The sequence below is a fragment of the Cervus canadensis genome, chromosome 14 (assembly GCF_019320065.1).
Source record: "Cervus canadensis isolate Bull #8, Minnesota chromosome 14, ASM1932006v1, whole genome shotgun sequence".
Lineage (NCBI taxonomy): Eukaryota > Metazoa > Chordata > Mammalia > Artiodactyla > Cervidae > Cervus > Cervus canadensis.
This window is the reverse complement of record NC_057399.1, coordinates 36,571,384-36,592,133: the sequence shown is the minus strand read 5'-3', so window position 1 is coordinate 36,592,133 and position 20,750 is coordinate 36,571,384.

The following is a 20,750-nucleotide window of genomic DNA, read 5'->3' as shown; positions in this document are numbered from 1 at the left end:
ATCTGATCAAGCTTAACACTTTGGGATAGTTTAAAACTTGGTTTTCATAATACACAGCTTTTGCAATATTTCACCTCTACCTGAAAAGTAAATAAGGCTAGAAAATCTTAGCCACATATTTATTTGCTATCTATGAACAGATTCCCAGAAAAAATTATGCCTGGATTGGTATGAATTCTACCACATATTGTGTAACTTCAATCCAGAAGGCTGCATGTATGCAAACTGGCCATTCAAAGTAAAACAAATACCTATTTTCCCACATTTGTAGATGCTTCCATGTATGTTTTGCATTTTATTTAGCTATTTCCTAGTCTGCCTTTGGTTTATTAAGTCCATGAGGGCAGGACTGTGTTCGTCACATATGCAGTTATATCTCAGTACCTGGACCAAAGAGTAAGCACTCAACAGATATTGACTGGATAAATATCTGTAGGGGCTGTGAATAAAGAAGGGGATCAGAATTGTAGCCAGATTTTAAAGACAACTTCGTTTATACTGATTCATAGCTCTAATGGCAAAACTAAAAATGATAAGGAGGGCATAAATAACTGAAAATGGTCCTAGATGAGAACAGGGAGCTTTATAAACCCTGTCCTCTACCTGACTGATTAACTGGCATTAGTTGGGAATGAATATCACAGTTTCTCCTTTAAGCAGAAAACTTTGAAAACTATAGCTTTAGGACAAAACTCAGTAAGTAGAATGTATGTCTTAGAATGTTATTTAGGACCTGCATTTAATAGAGCACCTGTTCCTAACCATATAAACAGGTACACACCCAATGTCAGTTAGGATATATTTATATATTATGGAACTAATACAAATGTTATACATGTTTATAATATTTATATATCACATAATACATCTATAGTACCAACTTATTTCTTATGTTATTAATAACCACCTTATTAAACTGTAATCCCTTTGCTCAACAAATGTTACCACTTGATCTCTCTTGCTATCTATTTCCCAGTCCTATTTTTAGGTTTACTTCATGAGAAGTGAATGAATTGATTTTGCCTGTCTAAACAAAGCCAAATAAGAAATAGTTTTGATGCTACTGTGGAGGTAATTGAGGGTGCCCAATTTTAGTAAAGAACATGTGACTATTTTACTGTGTCCCCATTCTTTCAGTATTGTATAAATAATAGCCTAAAAACATCAAGCAGATCTTAAGAATGTCTTATAATATTTCTACTCATATCTTATAAAGAAACACTAACAAGTTGTAGCTGTCAGAATGATCCTCCTTACTGAGCAAAACAACTAACAGCAACTGGACGTGTGAGGAGATCAGCAATTTAGAGAACTGCTTTTTGCTTCTATTTTTAAATTCTCTGCTGGCTTAAACTATGGTTTATATAACTGTTTAATTTGTGTTTGTGTTAATGTGTCTGTGTTTTCTTTCAGGTTACACTATGAGTTTATTTAGCAATTTTATCACTGTTTTGATGAAAGTTATGGAGTTTGAGACATTTTATAGCAGAATTAGCTATTTTGAGACAAGCTTCATCTAAAAGATAATCAAAAGAAAAAAATAAGTGTGTACAAGTACACATTAATTTTTTCAAGATATTAACTAAGAAAAATTCTGAATCTGCTTTTATTCTTCCTCCTATTTTACCCTCTTGCAAAAAAAAGGATGCACATGTACATAATTATTTAGACAAATATTTGCTCAGAGTTCAGGTATGGTATTTATGAATTTATATGGTTAGTGGTTGAAAGAAAACATCATCATTAATGTTAAGGTGGTTTCATAAGGGCAAAGAAAAAAGAACATTGAATTAGATATGGAAAATTATAAAGAATTAAGTATTATTTGAAGCATGCCTTATTTGTAATATCTGAAAGTCATTCCATGTGTTTTTCATTTTGTTCAAAGGAAAAGCAACCCTAAATAATGCATTTTTAAATTAGGCAAAGTTTATTAGGAAAAAAAATAAAAACAGGCAAAAAAACTCCTCAACACCCAGAGCCTCAAAATCAAAACAGGAAAATCCATGATACAATAAAAGGTAATCAGACCATTCCTTTGATGTAGGAATGAACCCATTATAAACAGTGTGTTGTCTGAAAATGGAAAGACAAATCTAGATAGATGGACTCAAAGTCCTCACTGGGAACCATTAAGAAACCTAGAAATTGCATCATAATGTATTCATTTTCAATTAATCATTTTTCTGTCACTAGTAGGTTGAACTTCTGTTAGTGCTTGGGATTGAAAAAAAAGTGAATACAACACAGGTCTTCCTTAAGGAGACTTCATTCTACCAAACAAAAGAAAAATATGGATAAATAATAGCAATGACAATTATCTATACATAAAATGCTTATAGATACTACCTATTTATTATATACTCAAGTCAGAGTTTGTACCCCTAAATCAAGCCTTGGATGCTGACTACCTCTTCAAAGTTCTTTAGCACCACTTTTACCCAGCTCTTCATTGTTACTGGATAGTTATAAAATAACGGAAGGGAAGAAGACTATAAAACCAAAATGTTTAAGTAGTCACACAATGGCTCTTTCAATAGAGATTTTTGCTAGTTCCTAAGCATCCAGTCATATAAACTCTACCAAGATATTTTGCAGCTGATTATACAGTTGTAAGTACCTTTTTCAGGAATTGCACCAAGAGTGCTAATATGTACTCTCTGAATGGAAGACATGGAAACAAGTTTGAGATGGAAGGCTTATTCGAAATCCATCTGCTATGGGTTTCAACTCCACCAACCTGTAAAATGATCTGAACCACATAATCTATTCTAACATTCTCTCCCAAATTCATGGGGAACAGCAGCACAGACCCAAAGTTGCAGTGAGTTGGAAAATCATTGGATGTAGCTTTCCTGAATCTCAAGGAAATCTGGCTTGTCAGTCTCAGAATAATCTTTCAGCTACTGCTGCATCTGTGCTTCCATCTGGGTGGGGACCTACCCAAAGTGTGACTGGGTGTTAAAAATCAGCATGTAGAAAGACCAGTTCCCAGTTTCAGAGGGGATTGGGCAGGAAGCCAGTTTGGATCTAGGCTCAGTAAGGACAAGTTGCTATAGTTTACTTCTAGACTCTGAAGCATTCCACCTGTCCCTTGCCCCAGGTTTTGAATGTTTTGGAAACATGGAAATTGAATGAGTGAAGTATATAAATCCTTTCCTCAAAAAAGTCTCTTCAGACTTGATATGCCACACAGACTTTGACTTTTAAATCCAAATACAAGAATTCTTCACCCCTTTCCATTATAAATCACCCTCACCTTATGTTTCTCCCTAATGTTCCTGTGGTTTTTTCCTATATTTATTTAGATTCAAAATTATTTAAGGGAAGAATCCCATATAAGAATTTGCCTTATTTATATTGATATATTAATCGCTTAGCATAGAATGGGAAAAATAGTGATTGATCATTAACACTGATGTTAATACATATTATTAGAAACATGTTTTGCTATTAACATAGATATTTCCAGGTATATACTATTCAACATAAATTTGTATAGATACATACATGTATGATATATGTTTATATATATATATCAACTGTATATTTGTATGTGAAGTATTACCTATATATATATATATGTATATAGATATACACACAGACACATACACTCTCAACTTCACTAACAATATCAACACAACAAGCATGCATCTTTAAAAAAAAGATTTGTAAAAAAAATAAATGAATAATAAAAGATTTGTGCTCAGTATATTAAACACAGAATTAACATGTGACCCAGCAATTCATCCTAGATATATAATCAAAAGAACTGAAAACAAATATTCAAACAAAAACTTGTACCTCGATAGCAGCAAGATTTGCAATAGCCAGAGGGATGAAACAATCTAAATGTCTATCAACTAATGAACAGATGAATAGTCTGTGACACACATATATTCCTATACAAGTAATATTATTCAGCTGTAAAGTATTGATACATGATACAACATGGATGAACCTTAAAAACTTCATAGTAAGTCAAGGTAGTCAGATACAAAAGTTACATACTATATGATACCATTTATATGAAATATCCAGCATAGGCCAATGCATAAAGACAGAAAGTAGATGAGTGGCTACTGGAGACTGTACTGAGGAGGGAAGGCAGAATTAATAGATAGGTGGTTTCTTTTGGGGATGATGAAATGAAGATATTTTGGAGTTAGGCAGAGGTAATGCTTTTATAACACTGTGCATATACTAAATGTAAATACAACTGTATTTTACATTTTAAAATGGTTAAGATAGTAAATTTTAGATTATGTTTATTTTTTTACTGCAATAAAAGTATTTCTGCCCAAATTGCTATTTAATAAAAATAGATTTTAAAATACTTTCAGTATTGAATTCATGTCACCTTTTCTAGTGTAGCCTGACAGTTATGGCTTAGATGACTTACTTAACTAAGATGAACTTTATAAAAATTTGGTCTGTTGAAACTGCTGTTCTATATGTATGAAAATATAACAGTTGCTAATTCTGCTTATCAAAATCACTCATTATCTCTCACAGTTCATCTATTTCTTTTTTTAGTGTAATATCTGATCTCATAGGTAGCTTCCTGTTTGAAAATCTAAAACTTTTTCTGATTTTTTTCAAAAAAATTAAAACATATTTACCTTTGCATTACAGTTCATGTATTAACATAAATATTATTTATCATCAACAATATTTGTCATTAACAGTCTCATGCCACCAGAGAAAGAAAATCAATATGTGAATTAATATTACAAAAAATGGAGTCATAAACATGAAAGGAAAGGTACTGAGTGAATATCATAAAAGGAGAGACTATGTTGAGATCATGATGAATCTAGATGAGCTTCATTGAGAAACATGCACTTTAACATGCGTCTAGAAGAACTGATAATATTCTGATAGTTTACTAAAGTGAGATGGGAGGGTGAGCATTCCAAGTGTCTAGACAGATAGAAAATAGTTCAGGATTTCAATATTCCCTTTGCAGATGATTGAAAATATCTTGCTAAATGTTATTCAGTGCGTAATTGCACCCACTTTGATACTCTGAGAAGGTAGGTCTTTTAAAAAGACAAATTTAATTTGTCCTAATGAGGATGATAACACACATTTATATAGTGGTTACTCTGTTCCAGGCACTGTTCTAAGAACTTTGTAATTAAGGACTCATATAATCATCACAATAATTCTCTAAGATTTTTGCCTTCCCTGGAAAAATCCTTCCAAATGTTAGAAAATCAAACTCTGAATTGTATCATGAGCTGCCTATATCATTTGATTCACATTCAACCCAAATCACTTTCCTATATGAAGAACAATGTATCCAGGTATGTAACAGGTCCTTACTATATGCCACATACCCTGCCCCCGCCCCGCATTTCCTTATCACTGCCATTTGTGTCAACTCCATATCTCGGCTGTCTTGTGCACATCAGCAGTACTTCCCTGGTGGATCAGATGGTAAAGCGTCTGTCTACAATGTGGGAGACCTAGGTTCGATCCCTGGGTTGGGAACATTTTCCCTGGAGAAGGAAATGGCAACCCACTCCAGCACTCTTGCCTAGAAAATCCCATAGACAGAGGAGCCTGGTGTCCATGGAGTCGCAAAGAGTCGGACACGACAGAGTGACTTCACTATCACTATTCACCAGTGTTCTATTGTGTGGAAATTACACAATTTCTTGTTTAGTTAACATGTTAATTTTATGTCTAGATTTTGGCTATCGTTTATGAAGCTGCTTAAAATATTCAGATTAAATTGTGTGTGTGTGTCAGCATGTTTTCATTTTGGTTGGGTGAACACCTATGAGAGGAATGGCTGGATTATTAGGACACTGTTTAACCTTACGAGAAACTGCCAAACCATTTTCTGAAGTACAATGGCATTTTTCATCTTCACTGTCATTGAATTCCAGTTGCTTCCCATCTTCAACAAACTTAAAATTGTTATTTTAATTAATTTTAACCATTCTGAGAATGTAGTGCTATTTTATTGTGTTTTTACTTTGTATTTCTCTGATGTCAAATAATGTTGACTATCTTTTTAATATGTTTATTCTTCATTTGCATATCTTCTTTGAGGTTTTAATAAAAATCAAAACCCATTTGACTGGGTTGGCTTCATGCTACTGAGCTGTGCATGCTTAGTCTCTCAGTCATGCCCAACTCTTTGGGACCCCATGGACTATAGCCCGCCAAGCTCCTCTGTCTGTGGGATTTCCAGGCAAGAGGACTGGAGTGGGTTGCCATTTCTTCCCCCAGGGGATCTTCCCAACCCAGGGATCAAACCTGCATCTCTTATGTCTCCTGCATTTCAGGCAGATCCTTTTACCCACTGAACCATCGAGAAAGCCCTTACTGAGCTGTAAAGTACTTTAGATATTCAAATTGCATGGTTTTTTTTATCCCACACATGTATTACCAGTATTTTCACTCAGTCTTTGACTTGCCTTTTATTTTGTCATCAATGTCTTTTGAAGATTAAACATTTTCAATCCTGATGAGTTCATCTTTTTTTCTTTTTTTTTTTTTTTTTGAGTTTTTATGTCCAGTCTAAGAAGTTTCCTAATGTCAAGTCACAGAGATTGTAAAAATTTCTAGGGTGACATTTTTTTTATTTTAGTTTCTACAAATGTAAAGATATCTTTCCATTGTCTTCTGGTTTGAATAGTTTCTGATGAGACTTCTTCCTTCCTTCCCTTCCCTTCCTGCCCTTTTTTTCTTTTTTCTTCTTTTTGCCTGTATCCAATATTTCTTTTTTCTCATTCTACTTTAATATTTTATCTTCATTACTGACTTCAGTAGCATTATTATGACATTTCTTGGAATGTTTTTTATACTGTTTGGGATTCTTTCACTTTTTTTGAATCTATGTGTCTATACATTTCAGCTACTTGGAAAAATTGTGGCTATTGTTTATTCAAATATATTGTTCTCTGTGTCTTCTGTTTTATACGAATCAAATTATATAAATTTATGCTCTGAAAATATTTTTAAGTCTTGCTTTTTAAGCTTTTGTAAGGAAAGTTCTGAGAAACCTCTAGAATAAGACTAATAAAGCTTCAAAACTAAGGCAATATTCTTAGGATTCTACCCAATATCTTACAGATTATGAGATCTTTCTGCTGTGTCGTGTAGAAACATGAATTAATCCTAGCCCTGTGAGTGTTCCTGGAATTTTTCTATTCACTCCCTTCTTTTGGTTCTTTCATAGCTCTGGTGGTTTCTGCTCACGAATGTGCAGAGCAATACTCAGTGAATGACTTGAAGGGTTCTCTTAAAGTTCTACAGAGTTGTCTTTCTCTATTGTTTACTCCTCTCCATTATTCATTTCTTCAAAATCTAGTTTCCTTGACTTTCACAAAATTTGACTCCTATCTCTGCAACTAAAAAAGATGACTAAATTTTGTTGTGGATGACCCTGTTTAATGGCCTAGAAACTCATTTTAGGTAGTTAGTTGATAAAATCTAAGGGCCTATCATTTTTGTTTCACTTATTTTGGGGGTCCTGGTACTGGCCTCTTGTCCAGTGTTTGAAAATACTATGGCATATATTTTATCTTATGTTGTTTATGGCAGAAGCTTCTTTGATTTCATCCTAATCAGAGGATAAAGTTTTAGTCAAATGTAATATACTGAGTGTAAAGTGGTAGAACATACAACAAGAAGTCAAAGACAAAATACTTGAAGAGGAGCTTATTTTTAACATGAAATTTTCTAAATGTTTCTAAAATTAAATAATCGAAAATAAATAAGAAAAAGGCTAAAGATGTGTTTTGGGGGAGTTTAACACAAGAGAGGCAAGATTTATAAAAGACAGAGTATCATATGTAGACAAAAAGCAGAAACAACTTTATGGAATTTTTGGAGTCATTCCAATAATTGTTTGGCAGGTGAAGGAAGAAGTTTGTCCTCGTTTTTTTCTAAAAATTCAATCAGTTCTTGATTTAAAATTTTTGAAAGGGATGTTATTTTTCCAGTGAAGAAACAGTTGGTACCAAACATTTGTGCCTGCTGACAAGACAGTGACGTGGTACCACAACAAGTCCCCACATTGCAAATGGTGTCTAGACAGGAAGGAACATCTTAAACTTATTATTTTTTTTACTGTCATTAAGTTGTATATCAGGAATTACACCTTGATTTATGAACACTGATTAGACACAGGTTTCACACAAAAGGGATCTATAGGGCATAATATTGTAGCATACTGTAAACAGAGGAATTAATTCATTTAAGTGGATTAGAGAATTATCCACAGCTCTTTCATAAAGGTAAAATCAAAACTTTGAACTGCAATTTAATTCATTCAGTACATACATGAACACACACATATGTATATATGGAGTGTGTATGCCTCAGTTCATTTCAGTCACTTAGTTGTCTGACTCTTTGACCCCATGGACTGCAGCACACCAGGCTCCCCTGTCCATCACCAATACCTGGAGCTTGCTCAAACTCATGTCCATTGAGTTGGTGGTGCCATCCAACCATCTCATCCCTGTCATCCCTTTCTCCTCCTGCCTCAACTTTCCCAGCATCAGGGTCTTTTCTAATGAGTCAGGTCTTCACATCAGGTGACTAAAGTATTGCAGCTTCAGCACAGTCCTTCCAATGAATATTCAGGACTGATTTCATTTAGGATTGACTTGTTTGGTCTCCTTGTAGCCCAAAGGATTCTCAAGAGTCCTCTCCAACACTGTAGTTCAAAACCATCAATTCTTTGGCACACAGCTTTCCTTATGGTCTCTCACATCCATACATGACTACTGGAAAAACCATAACTTTGACTAGATGGACCTTTGTCAGCAAACTAACATATCTGCTTTTTAATACGCTGTCTATGTGTGTTGTAGCTTTTCTTCCAAGGAACAAACGTCTTTTAATTTCATAGCTTCAGTCACCATCTGCAGTGATTTTGGAGCCCAGGAAAATAAAGTCTGTCACTGTTTCCATTGATTCCCCATCTATTTGCCGTGAAGTGATGGGACCTGATACCTTGATCTTTGTTTATTGAGTGTTGAGTTTTAAGCCAGATTTTTCACTCTCCTCTTTCACTTTCATCAAGAGGCTGTTTAGATCCTCTTTGCTCTCTGCCGTAAGGGTGGTATCATCTGCATAACTGAGGTTATTGACTTTTTTTTCCTGGCAATCTTGATTCTAGCTTGTGGTTCATCCAGCCCGGCAGTTTGCATAATGTATTCTGTATATAAGTTAAATAAGCAGGGTGACAATACACAGCCTTGATGTACTTCTTTCCCAGTCTGGAACCAGTCCATTGTTCCATGTCCTAACTGGTTCTAACTGTTGCTTCTTGACTTGCATACTGGTTTCATAGGAGGCAGGTAAGGTGGTCTGGTATTCCCATCTCTTTCAGAATTTTCTGCAGTTTGTTGTTATCCACACAGTCAAAGGCTTTAGCATAGCTAATAATGCAGAAGGTGATATTTTTCTGGAATGCTCTTTCTTTTTCTATGATCTAGCAGATGTTGGCAACTTGATCTCTGGTTCCTCTGCCTTTTCTAAATCCAGCTTGAACATCTGGGAGTTCTCAGTTCACATACTATTGAAGCCTAGCTTGGAGAATTTTGAGCATTACTTTGCTAGCATGAGATGAATGCAATTGTGCAGTAGTTTGAACATTCTTTGACATTACCTTTCTTTGGGATGGGAATGAAAACTGACCTTTTCCAGTACTGTGCCCACTGCTGACACTTCCAAATTTACTGGCATATTGAGTGCAGCACTTTAAAAGTATTGTCTTTTAGGATTTGAAATAGCTCAGCTACAATTCCATCACCTCCACTAGCTTTGTTCATATTGATGGTTCCTAAGGCGCATGATTTTGCATTCCAGGATGTCTGCATCTAGGTGAGTGATCATACCATCATGGTTATTTGAGTCATTAAAATCTTTTTTGTACAGTTCTGTGTATTCTTGCCACCTCTTTTTAATATATCCTGCTTTTGTTAGGTCCATACAGTTTCTGTCCTTTATTGTGCCCGTCTTTGCAAGAAATGTTCCCTCAGTATCTCTAATTTTCTTGAAGACATCTCTAGTCTTTCCCATTCTGTTGTTTTCCTGTTTCTTTGTATTGATCACTTAGGAAGGCTTTCTTATCTCAACTTGCTTTTCTTTGAAACTCTGCATTCAGATCAGCATATCTTTCCTTTTCTCCTTTGCATTTAACTCCTCTTCTTTTCTCAACTATTTGTAAGGCCTTCTTAGGCAACCAATTTGCCCTTTTGCATTTCTTCTTTTTGGGTTGGTTTAAATCCCTGCCACCTGTACAGTGTCATAAACCTCAGCCCGTGGTTCTTCAGGCACTCTGTCTCTCAGATCTGATCCCTTGAATCTATTTGTCACTTCCACTGTATAACCATATGGAATTTGATTTAGGTCATACCTGAACGGTCTAGAGGTTTTCCCTAATTTCTTCAATTTAAATCTGAATTTTGCAATAAAGAGTTCATGATCTGAGCCACAATCAGCTCCCAGTCTTGTTTTTGCTGACAGTATAGAGCCTCTCCATTTTCAGCTGCAAAGAATATAATCAGTCTTATTTCGATACTGGCCATCTGGTAATGTCCGTATGTAGAGTCATCTGTTGTGTTGTTGAAAGAGGGTGTTTGTTATTACCAGTGTGTTCTCTTGGCAAAACTCTGTTAGCATTTGCCCTGCTTTATTTTGTACTCCAAAGCCAAACTTGCCTGTTACTCCAGGTATCTCTTGACTTCCTACTTTTGCCTTCCAGTCCCCTATGATGAAAAGGATATCCTTTTTTGGGTGTTAGCTCTAGAATGTCTTGTAGGTCTTCACAGAACCATTCAACTTCAGCTTCTTCAGCATTGGTGTTTGGGACATAGACTTGAATTACTGTGATGTTGAATGGTTTGCCTTGGAAATGAATCAAGATCATTTTGTCATTTTTGTGCACCCAAGTACTGCATTGCAGAAACTTTTGTTGACTATAAGGGCTATTCCATTTCTTCTAAGGGATTCTTGCCCACAGTAGTAGATATAGCAGTCATCTGAATTATTTGCCCATTCCAGTCTATTTTAATTCACCGATTTCTAAAATGTCAATGCTCACTCTTGCCATCTCTTGTTCGGCCATTTCCAATTTACCTTGATTCTTGAACCTAACATTCCAGGTTCCTATGCAATATTGTTCTTTACAGTATCAGACTTTACTTCCATCACCAGTCACATTCACAACTGGGTGTTGTTTTCACTTTAGGTCCGACTCTTCGTTCTTTCTGGAGTTATTTTACCACTCTTCTCCAGTAACATACTGGGCACCTACCAACCTGGGCAGTTCATCTTTCAGTGTCATATCTTTTTTCTTTTTCTTACTGTTCATGGGGTTCTCAACACAAGAATAATAATATATATGTACACTTTTATAGTATTTTTGAAATGATACTAAATTAAATCAGCTGTCAAACTCAAAATAGTTTATATAGATTATTGAATATTCTGTTTACTTGGCTAGATAAAAATATTGTAAAACACATGTAAAACTGAGCACCTCTAGTCATATATATATATATATTAAAATATGTCCTTGATTCCATCTTTGATGATTCACTGGAAGACGAAAAAAGTTGATGATTAAAACAAATAGGTGAATATCTGAATTAAAATAAAACTACAGATACATGGAACATTATAAATTATGCTTAAATTGTCAAACTTCAGGTAATTGGGAAACATATAGAATGATTACACTAATTATCCTGAGAAATTTTAATAATTATCCATTTAGATCCATTTGGAAATACCACAAAGAAAAAAAATAATGCTATAAAAAACTACTTTTTTTTAGAGGGATATTTCAGGAAATAGTATGTCTCAAAGATAGGAGAATGACATGTTATTTCAGTTCAGTTCAGTCGCTCAGTCGTATCTGACTCTGTGACTTCATGGACTACAGCACGCCAGGCTTCCCTGTCCATCACCAACTCCCAGAGCTTGCTCAAACTGATGTCTATCGACTTGGTGATACCATCCAACCATCTCATCCTCTGTCTTCCCCTTTACCTCCTGCCTTCAATCTTTCCCAATATCAGGGTCTCTTCCAGTGAGTCAGTTCTTCAGATTAGGTGCACAAAATATTGGAGTTTCAGCTTCAGCATCAGTCCTTCCAATGAATATTCAGGACTGATTTCCTTTAGGAAGGATTGGTTTGATCTCCTTGCAGTCCAAGGGACTCTCAAGAGTCTTCTCCAACACCATAGTTCAAAAGCAAAAATTCAGTGCTCAGCTTTGTTTATGGTCCAACTCTCACATCCATACGTGATTACTGGAAAAGCCTAGCTTTGACTAGATGGACCTTTGTAGGCAAAGTAATGTCTTGCTTTTTAATATGCTAAGTTTGTCATAGCTTTTCTTCCAGGGAGCAAGCATCTTTTAATTTCATGGCTGCAGTCACCATATGCAGTGATTTTGGAGCCCAGGAAAATGTCTCTCACTATTTCCATTGTTTCCCCATCTATTTGCCATGAAGTGATGGGACTGGATGCCATGATCTCTGTTTTTTGAATGTTAAGTTTTAAGCCAGCTTTTTCACTTTCCTCTTTCACTTTCATCAAAAGACTCTTTTTCCTCATCACTTTCTGCTATGAGGGTGGTGTCGTCTGCATATCTGAGGTTGTTGATAGTTCTCCTGGCAATCTTGATTCCAGCTTGTACTTCATCCAGCCCCACATTTTTCATGATGTACTCTGCATATAAATTAAATAAGCAGGGTGACAATATACAGCCTTGATGTACCCCTTTCCCAATTTTGAACAAGACTTTTGTTCTATGTCCTGTTCTAACCGTTGCTTCTTGACCTGCATACAAATTTCTCAAGAGGCAGGTAAGGTTATCTGGTAGTCCCATCTCTTGAAGAATTTTCCATAGTTTGTTGTGATCTACACAGTCAAAGGCTTTGGTGTAATCAATGAAGCAGAAGAAGATGTTTTTCTGGAATCCTTTTTGCTTTTTCGATGAGCCAATGGTTGTTGGCAATTTGATCTCTGGTTCCTCTGCCTTTTCTAAATCCAGCTTGAACATATGGAAGTTCACAGTTCATGTACCATTTAAGCCTGGCCTGGAGAGTTTTGAGCACTACTTGATGAGTGCAATTGTGTGGTAGTTTGAACATTCTTTGGCATTGCCTTTCTTTAGGACTGGAATGAAAACTGACCTTTTCCAGTCCTGTGGCCACTGCTGTGTTTCCCAAATTTGCTGGTATATGAAGTGCAGTACTTTCACAGCATCATCTTTTAGTATTTAAAATAGCTCAACTGGTTTCCATCACCTCCACTAGCTTTGTTTTTAGTGATGTTTCCTAAGGCATCTGTCAGATATTTAATAATTTACTGTGGCATAAAAAGTCATACCCTATTATAGGTCAATGTTGATTATACCTCCCTGAGAACTATCAACTTATTCCTCAAGGTTATATTAACTTATAAAACATATATGCAGAGAAACCATAGTATGTGTTTTAAAATATTTTTTAAATTGCAATATGATTGACTTTCTTCTCCTCATTTTTATAGTTTGCTATGCTTGTATTAAGCATCTGTCTATATTTCTAAGCAGATTAACCTATGATTTAATTTTATTCATTTGAACAAAATATAACAAATGCAACTCTGTCAATTCCTCCATATGTTGCTTTCAAATCAACTGTGAAGAATTTTTTTCCTTTCAAATTGATAGGAAAAAACATGGATTTCATTAATACTATACCTCCCATTTCATTTGTAGAACATCACTCTAACTTAGGGCAGTGTGTTTGTTTGTTTGTTTTTGGTATTTTATTTGGCAATTTATTAAGCTTTACCTTTGAAAAGGGCAAGGAGACCACATTATACTGTTGCTGATTATGTATTACAATCTCTGATCATTCTTTGATTAAAATATAAGAATCAGAAATGAGATACTTACATGCTTTGTGGGTAATGGCAGGAGTGTAGGCTGTAGAGAAGAAAATAACAGAAAATCCTGGTATACAAGATAATTGATCATAAAAATCTGAAAGACCAGACACTCAGGTCTTTCAGAGAACTATGAATAATATAAAGTCTATACATGATAATTAGTATTGGTAAGAATTCCTATCCACCAAGTATCACAGTTCAGACAAACATGCTGATCCTGTTTCACATTGACTACCCTGGGTCATTTGTCCACCAATGAATGACTGGTCACTATGGCTAAGGAGATTCAAGGTTCTTGCTGGCCAGTCTAGGGTTACCTGCTTACTTCTCAAGTCAACCCATTAAAGGCATATGGACTGAGAGTTTAGGTGATGTGGTTGCAAAAGAAAGGGACAAACACTGATCCCTTGTGAGAAATAACAACATTACAGGGATGAGCAGAGAAAATATGGAGAAACAGAGAATGGATGTGAGGAAAACTGCGAAGTATTATCTCACAAGTTGAAGAAATAAAATTTAAGGAGAGAGTCATTAAGTTATCAAGTGCCTCAAGTAAACGAGTTTAACTGAAAACAGTCCTTCAGAGTGTGCTTTGGAAATTCAAATCCTTTAGCAATGGCAGTTGCACTGAACACAGAAGTCAGAGTGCTGTGACAGGAAAACATTTCCAGAATTGTAGATAAGCAAAAGAGATAGAATACTAGTTAAATAAGTATGTTGTGTCACAGAAAGATTAAAGACATTACAATATAGTAATATATTTATTTGCTACTAATATGCCCTTAGCGAATTGTATTCAGTTCATGAAACTAGTGTTTGTTACTGAGTTAAATCAAATACATCCCCTCCAATTCACAGGAGACATAAATATTTAGCAATTGTGATTCATCAAATGCATGTGGTAACTGCTTGTTCAATTATATACAGGAGAATATCAGCTAGAAGATAGTTAAGAAAAGTTGTTGTTTAGTCACTCAGTCATGTCCTACTCTTTGTGCTCCATGACCGCAGCATAGCAGGCTTCCCTGCCCTTCACCATCTCTTGGAGCTTGCTCCAACTCATGGCCATTGAGTCAGTGATGCCATGCAACCTCTTGTCCATTGTTGATCTCTTCTCCTTCTGACTTCAATCTTTCCCTGCATCAGGGTGTTTTCTATTGAGTCAGCTCTTCACGTGAGGTGGCCAAAGTACTGTAACTTCAGCTTCAGCATCAGTCCTAAGTGAATCATACAAAGAAATAGAGGAAAACAATAGAATGAGAAAGACTAGAGATCTCTTCAAGATAATTAGAGATACCAAGGAACATTTCATGCAAAGATGGGCACATTAAAGGACGGAAATGGTATGGACCTAACAGAAGCAGGATATATTAAAAAGAGGTGGCAAGAATACACACAGAAGATCTGAATGACCCAGATAACCACAATGGTGTGATTACTCACCTAGAGTCAGACATATTGGAAAGCAAAGTCAAGTGGACCTTAGAAAGCATCACTATAAACAAAGCTATTGGAGGTGATGGAATAGTACCTGAGCTATTCCAGATCCTAAAAGATGATGCTGTGAAAGTGCTGCACTCAATATACCAGCAAATTTGGAAAACTCAGCAGTGGCCACAGGACTGGAAAAGGTCAGTTTTCATTCCAATCCCAAAGAAAGGCAATGCCTCAAACTACCGCACAAATGCACTCATCTCACCTGCTAGCAAAGTAATGCTTAAAATTCTCCAAGCTAGGCTTCAGTACGTGAACCTAGAACTCCCAGATGTTCAAGCTGGTTTTAGAAAAGGCAGAGGAACCAGATCAAATTGCCAGCATCCATTGGATCATAGAAAAAGCAAGAGAATTCCTTTAAAACATCTACATCTGCTTCATTGAGTATGCTAAAGCCTTTGACTGTGTGGATCACAACAGACTATGGAAAATTGTTAAAGCAATAGGAATACCAGACCCCCTTACCTGCCTTCTGAGAATCCTGTATGCAGGTAAAAGCAACAGTTAGAGCCAGACATTGAATAATTAACTGGATTGAAATTGGGAAAGGAGTACATCAAGGCTGTATATTGGCACCCTGCTTATTAAACTTATATGCAGAGTACATCACGAGAAATGCTGGGCTGGATGAAGCACAAGCTGGAATCAAGATTGCCGGGAGAAATATCAATAACCTCAGATATGCAGATGACACCACCCTTATGGCAGAAAGTGAAGAGGAACTAAAAAGCCTCTTAATGAAAGTGAAAGAGGAGAGTGAAAGAGTTGGCTTAAAACTCAACATTCAGAAAACTGAGATCATGGCTTCCAATCCCATCACTTCATGGCAAATAGATGGGGAAACAGTGGAAATGGTGAGAGATATTTCCTTGGGCTCCAAAATCACTGCAGATGGTGACTGCAGCCATGAAATTAAAAGACACTTGCTTCTTGGAAGAAAAACAGTTGAAAGGCAGAGATACTTTAGCGACAAAGGTCTGTCTAGTAAAAACTCTGCTCTTTTCAGTAGTCATGAACGGATGTGAGAGTTGGACCATAAAGAAGGCTGGGTGACAGAGAATTGATGCTTATGAATTGTGATGTTTGAGAAGACTCTTGAGAGTCCCTTGGACTGCAAGGAGATCAAACCAGTCAGTTCTAAAGGAAATCAACCCTGAATATTCAAAGAAAAGTTGTCAGTAATTAAATGTAATCCTTGCCTGAAGTAGTAATTATCTACATCTGTGTTATTTTATAATAATCTCAAAAAAGGAACTGTTTCTCTAAAATATTAAATTTAAACCCCAAATTTGATTGGTTTTTGGAGTTTTTGCCTATTTTTTGCTTGTGGAAAGAGAGACGTGTTTTTAACAACATGAAGAAATTCCTATTATTGTAGGTAACTTTAAAAATAGTTGTAGTGCCACTCTTTGCCATATACACCTATTCCTCTGTAGATAAAATTGTATGCTTAAGTTCTTCCTTCTTTCCTGTCTAATATTCTGTCATGAGGTTGGTAAGTTTTCAGATTATAGGTGTCATTGAACTTGCTTATAAGCCAGTTGGAGGTGCTACTTTTGGTGGGATTTGCTGCTTCACAACTCTTTTTTCTGCTCCTCACCCTAGTTACTTCAAAAGTTTGAAGAACCTCAAGTAAAGAATTTAAAGCTCTTAACTGATTTTCTCTTTCTTTTGAGGCACTTACTATCCAGTGAAACCTGTTTTCTTCTTATTATTATTATTTTAGAAAAAGAGTGACAGGAAATTTCACCAACAGGCAAAATGGGTTTCCCTTGGCCTTTTTCTTTTTTCTTGCTCAGGCACTAGTATATAGAATTCAAATTCTTTTGTTATCTAAGGTACTTATCCTAAAGAGTCTATTATTATTTAATAGTGAAATTTGAAGCTTTTCTGGGGTTGCCTGGCAACACAATCAACAGTATTCTTTCAAGCACTTACTGTAGTTCCATTTACCTGTTTTCCTACTATCTGGTTAAATGGGTTATATTTCTGTCATGTCCAGATACTTCCCTTTAGAAATGTTCCTTAAGAGTTCCTCTCCAAGACACACATTCTCCCACTTACTATGTGTTTTGGCTGAAGATTGAGCTTTATTTTTAGCTAATTTGTAGACTAGTTAAACAGCAAACTAACTGATATTTAAAACGATGTAACAAGAATCTAACTCAGTGGTTTACTTTTTTTCTTAGTATGCAATTTTATTTGGAATCTTACTTGTAGTGATTATAAACCTGAAAAAAGCATGAAACAAGTTGGTTATAGTCAAAATGCAGTTATACCATAGAATAACAATGTCCCTGTACCCATAGAAATGATCATGCTATTAACTTTGCTTAACTTCCTGTTTGAGTAGGGCTGTGTATTGCTGTGACCATAAGCTTTTATGTCATTTGTCAGAAATAGTTCCCTAATGTTTTTTTTAAAAAATATTATTTTCCTTGGCCACTTACAGTACCTGTCCTTTTCAGGTAAACTGTGATATCATGCACAATCCCTTGATTTCAGGGGAAAAAAATGCATTCTTGGGAGGAACACCAAGGTTTCTCCCAGTTTTAACATGCAGATGGCATAACTGGGAAATTTTGAAGCAACAAGGTGACAGGTTCTCTTTTCCTGGACTTAGAGTTCTTATCATTCGGGTTGACAAGCAAGTGGCTAAGTGGATGATGAATATGCTATAAACGTTTAGTAGGTAGCACCCAAAAGCAGAGTTGGAATATCAGGTAAGAAAAAGGGACAGAAATGTGCTGGGATTAAGACTATGAATCTGATGTTAAGAGGAAAGTACCACTCAGACCTGCAGTAACAGGCTTTCTTGGTCAGCAGCCACCTTAATAAGGAACATCTGTCTCGGTGACCACACTACAGATTTTGAGTCCTGAATTCTTGAGTAGTTATGAAGAAGTTTTAAATTTCCTCTTAAAAGATAAACTAAGTCACTAAAAATTTCTAAGTTTATTTGACTAAAAGTTGATTCTATTCAAGACAATATTAAACCAGATGGCTTCAGCAGCTTCAACAGATAGGAACAGGGGGAAGAACGTAGACAGTGCAGAAGCGAAGAAAGGAAATGACTGATCGGTTATATCTTAAATCTTAGTTGGATGTCCGAGATTAGTTGTCCTTAGCATTTGATTTTCTAACTTTGAGGCATTTACACTTTTAAATGTGTTTGCTTACTTAGACCATGGCATTAGCACCACCTCAGTCTAATGGCCTACCAGTAATTTGTTTAACAGTCTGAAAAATAAAGGTTATGGATTGGATTATTGAAATTTAGTGTGCATAAAAATCAGCTGGAAGCTTGTTCAAAGTGTAGGTGCTAGTTCACCACCTAATTCAGATGTGAGCTAGGATTCATCAAATTTACAAGCCTCCCAGATGAATCTGATGCAGTTGGTTTGGGACTACATTTTGCAAACTATTGCTGGAAGGATTTAGAGATTCCTTCTTCAGGTCAGAAACACTACTTGCTGCCTGCTAAGATTTGTTTGTTTAAATAACACTAAACCGCTGATTTCATGATTTGTCAACCACTTTCATGAAAGTCCATAATTCTATAATCCATGCTGACATTGAACATTTTACTGATATTCAATTAAAATAAAGGAAAGTTTGCTTTTAAGAGGTTTTTCCACCTGCCAATTACACAGAATCATAGACTATACCGACAGTGGAAAATAATTTATATCTTGATAATTGTTTCTTCACCAGATTTCTTTAAAACTAGTCTGTGCCTTTGAAAGTTATTGTGGAGCAAGCAAAAAAGCCTGAAATGTTCAACAGCTAAGTGGAAAAAAGAACTCCATCTCTTCAAGTCAGGAAAATACAAAAGATGCATGATGCATGGGAATATGTAAATTGACCTTAAATCTATCTTCCTCAGCTTAATGAAAGTGTATTTTCCATATGCAAACTGTTCATGTACTGTGCTCAACAGATTTCAATGTATATAGAATCCTGTAGTAGTATTTGTATATGTCCAAAATTCATTCTCAGGTTATGATAAATTTTTTTATACAATGTGTATCACTCCTATAAGTATATTTTTACATTTAAGAAAGTTCTGTGCTCAGAGGCAGAGAACATTATATTAAATATGAATTTAAAGCATCAAATTTCAACAGGAACTATAACTGTGTCATAAAGTATATTGTAGTGAAAACAAACACTTTTACTTCAATTTTTTTCTCTTGAATGGCTAGGTACAAAAGATACATACTCAAATTTATTTTTCAAATGACCGATATATTGAATAAAGAGAAATTAATTGCATGTAGGAAAATAAAAGAATGCAAAATCATAACTTTTGCAGATAATAAAAGTACCTGATGTATTTGAGAACTTGTTTACATATATACTTGTTTACATATATAAACTTTGTTTATATACTTTATGGGGCTTCCCTGTGACTCAGTGGTAAAGAATCTTCCAGCATTGCAAGAGACCTGGGTTCTATGAATGAATTGGGAAGATTTCCGAAGAGGGAAATGGCAACCTCCTTCAATATACTTGACTGGAAAATCCAATGGACAGAAGAGCCTGGCAGGTTTTACAATCCATGGGGTTGAAAAGAGTTGGAAACAACTGAACAAATGAGTGCTAGAACCAGCACATATTAGACCTATTCCTAGATATCATGCCTAACTCTTTATGACCCCATGGACTGCAGCACACCAGGCTTCCCTGTCCCTCACCATCTCCCAGAGTTTGCTCAAATTCATGTCCATTGATTTGGTGATACCATCCAACCATCTCATTTTCTGCTGCCTCCTTCTCCTCCTGCCCTCAATCTTTCCCAGCATCAGGGTCTTTTCCGATGAGTCAGCTCTTCACATCAGGTGACCAAAATATTGGAGTTTCAGCTTCAACACTAGTCCTTCAAATGAATATATCAGATTGGTTGATTTCCTTTAGGACTGACTGTTTTGATCTTGCTGTCCAGGGGACTCTCAAGTCTTCTCCAGCACCACAGTTCAAAAGCATCAGTTCTTCAGTGTTCAACCTTCTTTATGAACCAACTCTCATATCTGTACATGACTACTGGAAAAACCATAGCTTTGTCTATAAGGAGCTTTGTCGGCAAAGTGATGTCTCTGCTTTTTAATATGCTGTCTAGGTTTGTCGAAGCTTTTCTTTCTAGGAGTAACTGTCTTCTAATTTCATGGCTGCAGCCACCATCCACAATTATTTTGGAACCCAGGAATAAAATCTGTGACTGTTTTAATTTTTTTCCCATCTATTTGCCATAAAGTGGTGGGACCAGATGACATGATCTTAACCTTTTGAATGTTAAGTTTTAAGCCAACTTTTTCATTTTCCTCTTTCACCTTCATCAAG